Source organism: Budorcas taxicolor, chromosome 6 (assembly GCF_023091745.1).
Source record: "Budorcas taxicolor isolate Tak-1 chromosome 6, Takin1.1, whole genome shotgun sequence".
NCBI classification, from domain to species: Eukaryota; Metazoa; Chordata; class Mammalia; order Artiodactyla; family Bovidae; genus Budorcas; species Budorcas taxicolor.
The window spans coordinates 54,196,974-54,204,660 of NC_068915.1; the positions used below are offsets into that span (position 1 = coordinate 54,196,974).

General features: G+C 36.1%; 1 non-coding gene across 1 annotated transcript; it reads left to right on the forward strand.

The window, feature by feature from the left end:
• The first annotated feature begins 6,004 nt into the window (after positions 1 to 6,004).
• TRNAW-CCA (transfer RNA tryptophan (anticodon CCA)) lies at positions 6,005 to 6,076 on the forward strand. Its single transcript has one exon. It is a non-coding gene; the product is annotated as a tRNA-Trp (tRNA).
• Positions 6,077 to 7,687: the final 1,611 nt, after the last annotated feature.

Genomic DNA, 7,687 nt, shown 5'->3' on the forward strand with positions numbered 1-7,687 from the left:
GTAACTTATTGAAATTGTTTTTCTACTTTTGTATCCTTTTCTTAAGTCCTATAGCTTGTGCATTTGAATATGTACAGCTTTATGAAGTCATGTAGTATGAAATGCTTGGGGATGTTTGTGATCACCTACAGTTAAGGGCAGCAAGGTTGTCTAGTATTCTCATTGTTGTCTTCTCTGTCTAAAGGAGTATTATATTAAAAAAATAGTTGGCAAATTATGGCAAGAAAATAGATAAAATATATGCCTATGCTGCAAAAATGTATGTGTATGTGAGTGTGTGTGGAAAGAGAAAAGAAAAGAGAGAGCTGTTTTACTATTCACACAAAAATAAAAGTTACAACATATATAGTGTCTTAAGGAGAGTTTTATTGTTATCTTATTATAACCCAGTCGAGCTCTATAAAAACTCTCAGAGTGCATAATATAAAAGCCACAATTATTTACAATCTCTACTGCTTCAACATTTACTGTCTAGATCTTCGTGACAAAAAATATATTTTGTATATTTAACTGTTTATCTCTCCTTTTAAAACTTTATATTCTTTTCTAAGGATGAACTTACAATTTCACTGTGTGAAGTGTCAAGTCTTGCAAGAAATTCAAGTCCATTTCACTAGGAATAGATATATGAAACTTCATGTTTCCTAGCTGTGCATATATACACATCTATTAAAAAGAAATATTATGATGTCTTTCTTTGATATAAAATATTGAAAATATTTTCTGTTTCAATTCTAACTTTAAATAGTACAGTGAAATAAATATAGGATATATAAAAGTAAATCTGTCACATGAAAGAAAGTAGATCATACTGTTTCTAGTGTTATTTCAACCTCTCCAGTCCTACAAATGGTTAACTACATACTAGATTAATATTGAATTGTGGAAGAAAAATGACTGCGTCTTCATTATCTCTAATATGAGTAATTATATTATTAGAGATGTACTTGTTAATAACATTGCTTCTCCAAGAATTTCACCAGAGTTTACACTTTATGAATAAAGTAAAATAGTTAATGTTTTCTGAATTGCTAAACATAATGGGAAAACTAATCTACTAGTCTAAAAGTAATATTTTAAAATATTTTTGATATATGAAGAGTGAAACAATTGCTACAGTCATACAATTACCTTCATAATTGTGTCCATTCACCATTTAAGAGTAACTCAACATTCATTTTATAATTTTCTGTTCAGTAATTGTTAAAGGCATTGTTTGTAAAAAAAAAAAAGTTATCAAATAGTACAAAATTAAAACACCCTTAAATAACTGCCACAGGAAATAAAAACATCATTCAATTATTTTAATTTTATGTATTCCCAATATAGATCATATTCTGTATCAGAACACCAGCCCAAATGATACAGTATATATGTTTTCTACTGAAAAAATATGTATCTCTTTTTTTTCTTGGTATAGCTATTTAGAGCAATCATTTTTCTGGGTTATTAAGATGAATGAGGATTGTTGAAACAAAAAGGCCAATAAAAGATTGAGAAGGGAATGTAGCATAAGAAATATCAGAAAGAAAAATAAACAGGAATTTTGTTATTTATTATCCAATTTAGTATATAGACATGGGCTTTCCTGGTGGCTCAGATGGCACAGAATCTGCTGCAATGTGGGAGACCTGGGTTCAATCTCTGGGTTAGGAAGATCACCTGGAGGAGGGCATGACAACACACTCCAGTAGTCTTGCCTTGAGAATCCTCAAGGACAGAGGAGCCTGGAGGGCTACAGTCTATGAGGTCACAAAGAGTTGGACATGGCTGAGCAACTAAACACAGCACAGCACAGTATATAGACATAGAGATACATAATGCCATTGTTAATGTATATGACAGTGAAAATAATTAGATAAGTGGAGTCATACTTCACAAATGGAGAATATCTCTCCTAACTCACTAACAATTGGTTTATTTCATTATGATTAATACTTTTGAAAGACAGCCATTTCTGAGAAGCTGTACATATAACAATATTTAGGTGAAAGACATAGAACGTGAAATCACATATGAAAAGTCTAGTTGTCCTGTGTAAAAAACATTCTAAAATGCACTTATTACCTTAATTAATAAACTCAAATTTTTCATTGAGTGAGCCCTTTCTATCAAATTAAGTACTTAAAATATATATCATTCCTTTAGACAACTAAGGTACCTTTTCTTAAAAATAGAACTGCCAAAAGAACTAAAGGGTTTGACACACCATATCGGTCATGGCCAACAAAGTTATGACTGACAGCCTGCCCAGGGCCTCAGGGACATATCTTTAGAAGAAGGTTAGTGTCCAAAGCCAGAGTTCAAGGAAAAGGTCTGGAATAGAGCAAGACTAATACCTCAGAGGGTAGCAAAAGCTGCCAAGATCAAATTAAAATCAATTCATCAGTTTATGGGCAACTCATGTGGCAAAGACAAGGCCAGAGCTCTATGATTCTGCACCACACAACCAATGAAAAATCATTTTTATAAAGTCTTCAGAGAGGAGAGTGATATCTTGTGATAGTAACCAACAAGCTGTCAATTTATTGCAGGTGTTTGAGATGGTCTCTCTCTCCTTATTCAAGAAAGACATTAATTTTGCAGAATTGTATTTTGTGTAACATTTTGTGTTCCTTGGAGAATTTTTCACAGTCATAGTTAAAAGTGATAAACCCATATTTTGCAATCTATAGTGTGGCATAATGTTAAAACTGTGTGAAAGATATCACTGATGCTAAAAAGACTGGCTTGAATCACATTTCTGCCACTTAATAACTGAACAAACTTGAGGTGTTATTTTACATCTCTAAGCTTTGGTTTCACCACTTCTAAAATGGTGCTGATAATAAATAGCCCACAATGTTGCTATGAAGATGAATTGATAAAATGAAAGTACAATATTTAAAGAGAGGTTGAAGAAGAGCTATAGTAGCTATAATTTTATTGTGCATCTCTCTGACAGCTAAGTTCAGAGACTAACATACAACCACCACAGTTCATTCTGTTGCAGAAGATGAAAATTATAGAACTAGGATGGCATAAATCTTTCATCTCAGGTGTTAATGCCAACATATTCCTAATGGTTACATGGTGAAATATATCAAGGAACGTTTTGGAGTTCATTCAAGTCCACCATGAAGCACTATCTATAGTTGGTAGAAAAGAATGACAGCATAACTATAGATGTTAACCCCTATGTACAATGCTTAATTAAAATAATCTAACTGACATTTTCCTTAATTTGGAGTGTTTATAAAAATTACTTAAGTGCTATGTAAGTGGAAAATTAGCTATGCTGTTAGGTTCGTAGAAGCACATAAAAACAAAATAATTAAAATATTTTGATCATCAACACTGTTAATACCATTGATAACATAGCAATCACTCAGATATGATGACTATATATTTTTAAAAAATATGTATGTGAGGTGAAAGTTGCTCAGTTGTGTCTGACTCTTTGCGACCCCATGGACTATAGAGTCCATGATATTCTCCAGCCCAGAATACTGGAGTGGGTAATCTTTCCCTTCTCCAGGAGATCTTCCCAATCCAGGGATCAAACCCAGGTTTCCTGCATTTCAGGCAGATTCTTTACCAGCTGAGCCACAAGGGAAGCCCTGTTTAAAAAAAAAAAAAAAGAGTACGTATATATAAACCATAACCAAGTTAAGGAAAATATTAATAGCTACCATTTATTTTGTCATATTTCCCTTTTCTTTCCTAGATGTATTTTATAACTTGTATAAGTAGATTAATATACCAGGAAACTTTCTTTCATTTGTTCTTGGAGAACAATCTTTCTGAAGCATCATATAGATGGTAGAGCCACAATAGGAAGACACAATAAAAATACATGGTAGTAAGAAACTCAAATGTCACATATTTGAATTTTTGTTGAAGATTTGACATTCATCAATACTTCAAGACATATAATATTAAAATTTAAATATAAAACTGTTACGGAGGTGGGAGGGATGTTCAAGTGGGAGGGAACATGGGTAAATCTATGGCTGATTCATATCAATATATTATAGAAATCAATGCAATACTGTAAAGCAATTATCTTTCAATTAAAAGTAAATAAACTAAACAAAAACATAAAACTGTCTTGGAGAAAATTTTTAGTACCCAGAATCTGTCTAATGCTAATACGAAAGTTTTTAGTATGTTGACAGATAAGGGAATAAAATGAAATAGGTCAAATACCTAATTTCTATATCTTTGAAATAATTAGATGCTCCTAAATACCAATTCATCTAAAATGCCTCAGATGACCCTGAATGTTTAACAAGGCATTTTGTTGGTGGTGGTGGTATTGGAAGGCATTCACAGGTGAACTATGTTTCTTGCCAGAGTTAATCGGATTATATTTTTCTTCAGTTCAGCTTCTCAGTCATTTCCAACTCTTTGAGACCCCATGGATAGGAGCACACCAGGCCTCTCTGTCCATCACCAACTCCTGGAGTTTACCCAAACCCATGTCTATTGAGTTGGTGATGCCATTCAACCATCTCATCCTCTGTCGTCCCCTTCTCCTCCTGCCTTCAATCTTTTGCAGCATCAGGGTCTTTTCAAATGAGTCAGCTCTTCACATAAGGAGGCCAAAGTATTGGAGTTTCAGCTTCAATATCACTCCTTCCAGGGAACACTCAGGACTGATCTCCTTTAGGATGGACTGGTTGGATCTCCTTGCAGTACAAGGGACTGTCAAGAGTCTTCTCCAATACCACAGTTTAAAAGCATCAATTCTTCAGTGCTCAGGTCTCTTTACAGTCCAACTCTCACATCTATACATGACTACTGGAAAAAACATAGCCTTGACTAGACGGACCTTTGTTGACAAAGTAATGTCTCTGCTCTTTAATATGCTGTCAGTTGGTCATAACTTTCCTTTCAAGGAGTAAGCATCTTTTAATTTCATGTCTGCAGTCACCATCTGCAGTGATTTTGTAGCCCAAAATAATAAACTCTGCCACTATTTCCATTGTTTCCCATCTATTTGCCATGAAGTGATGGGACCAGATGCCATGATCTTTGTTTTTCTGAATGTTGAGCTTTAAGCCAACTTTTTCACTCTCCTCTTTTCTTTTTATCAAGAGGCTCTTTAGTTCTTCTTTGTTTTCTGGACAAGGGTGGTGTTACCTGCATATCTAAGGTTATTGATATTATTCCTGGCAATCTTGATTCCAGCTTGTGCTTCCTCCAGCCCAGCGTTTCTCATGATATACTCTGCATATAAGTTAAATAAACAGGCTGACAATATACTGCCTTGAGGTACTGCTTTTCCTATTTGGAGCCATTCTGTTGTTCCATGTCCAGTTCTAACTGGTGCTTCCTGAGCGGCATAAAGATTCCTCAAGAGGCAGGTCAGGTGGTCTGGTATTCCCATCTCTTTAAGAATTTTCCACAGTTTATTGTAATCCACACAGCCAAAGGCTTTGCCATAGTCAATAAATTAGAAATAAATGTTTTTCTGGACTCTCTTGCCATTTTGATGATCAAGCAGATGTTGGCAATTTGATCTCTGGTTCTTCTGCCTTTTCTAAATTCAGCTTGAACATCTGGAAGTTCACCGTTCATGTGTTGCTGAAGTCTGGCTTGGAGAATTTTGAGCATTACTTTGTAGTGTGTGAGGTGATTGCAATTGTGCAGTAGTTTCAAAATTCTTTGGCATTGCCTTTCTTTGGAATTGGAATGAAACCTGACCTTTTCCAGTCCTGTGGCCACTGCTGAGTTTTCCAAATTCTCTGGCATATTGAGTGCAGTACATTCACAGCATCATCTTTTAAGATTTGAAATAGCTCACCTGGGATTGAATCACCTTCATTAGCTTTGTTCTTAGTGATGCTTCCTAAGGCCCATTTGACTTTACATTCCTGGATGTCTGGCTCTAAGTGAGTGGGAGTGATCACACCATCATGATTTTCTGGATCGTGAAGATCTTTTTTGTATGGTTCTTCTGTGTATTCAAATGAGTCAGCTCTTCACATAAGGTGGCCAAAGTATTGGGGTTTCCTAGGCCTCCCTGGTGGCTCAGAGGTTAAAGCGTCTGCCTCCAATGCAGGAGACCCAGGTTCGATCCTTGGGTTGGGAAGATCCCCTGGAGAAGGAAATGGTAAGCCACTCCAGTATTCTTGCCTGGAGAATCCCACGGACGGAGAAGCCTTGTAGGCTACAGTCCACAGGATGGCAGTGAGTCGGACATGACTGAGTGACTTCACCTTCACCTTCTGTGTATTCTTGCCTCCTCTTCTTAATATTTTCTACTTCTGTTAGGTCCCTACCATCTGTCCTTTATTGTGCTCATCTTTGCATGAAATGTTCCTTTGCTATCTCTAAATTTCTTGAAGAGATCTCTAGTCTTTCACGTTCTATTGTTTTCCTTTATTTCTTTGCACTGATCACTGAAGAAGGCTTTCTTATCTCTCCTTTCTTTTCTTTGGAACTCTGCATTCAAATGGGTATGTCTTTCCTTTTCTCCTTTACTTTTTGCTTCTCTTCTTTTCACATCTATTTGTAAGGCCTCTTCAAACAGCTATTTTGCTTTTTTGCATTTCTTTTTCTTGGAGATGGTCTTGATCCCTGTCTCCTGTACCATGTCATGAACCTCCACCCATAGTTCCTCAGGCACTCTATCAGATCTAGTTCCTTAAATCTGTCACTTCCACTGTATAATCATAAGGGATTTGATTTAGGTCATACCTGAATGGTCTAGCAGTTTTCCCTACTTTCTTCAATTTGAGTCTGAATTTGGTAATAAGGAGTTCATGATCTGAGCCACAGTCAGCTCCTGGTCTTGTTTTTGCTGACTGTATAGAGCTTCTCCATCTTTGGCTGCAAAGAATATAATCAATCTGATTTTGGTGTTGGCCATCTGGTGATGTCCATGTGTATAGTCTTCTCTTGTGTTGTTGGAAGAGGGTGTTTGCTATGACCAATATGTTCTCTTGGCAAAACTCTGTTAGCCTTTGCTGTGCTTCGTTCTGTACTCCATGGTCAAATTTGCCTGTTACTCCACATGTTTCTTGACTTCTTGCTTTTGCATTCCAGTCCCCTATAATGAAAAGGACATCTTTTTGGGTGTTAGTTCTAAAGCTCTTATAGGTATTCATATAACTTTTCAACTTCAGCTTCTTCAGCATTACTGGCCAGGGCATAGCCTAGGATTACCGTGAAATTGAATGGTTCACTTTGGAAATGAACAGATATCATTATGTCCTTTTTGAGATTGCATTCAAGTTCTGCATTTCAGACTCTTTTGTTGACTATGATGGCTACTCCATTTCTTCTAAGGGATTCTTACACAGAGTAGTAAATATAATGGTCATCTGAGTTAACTTCATCCATTCCAGTACATTATAGTTCGCTGATCCCTAAAATGTCAACATTCACTCTTGCCATCTCTTGTTTGACCATTTCCAGGTTGCCTTGATTCATGGACCTAAAATTCTAGGTTCCTATGCAATATTGGTCTTACAGCATCAGACCTTGCCGCTATCTCCAGTCACATCCACAACTGGGTGTTGTTTTTGCTTTGGCCTCTTCTCTTCATTCTTTCTGGAGTTATTTCTCCATTGATCTCCAGGAACATAATGGGCAGCTACTTACCTGAGCAATTCATCTTTCAGTGTCTTATCCTTTTGCCTTTTCATACTGTTCATAGGGTTCTCAAGGCAAGAATACTGAAGTGGTTTGCTATTCCGTT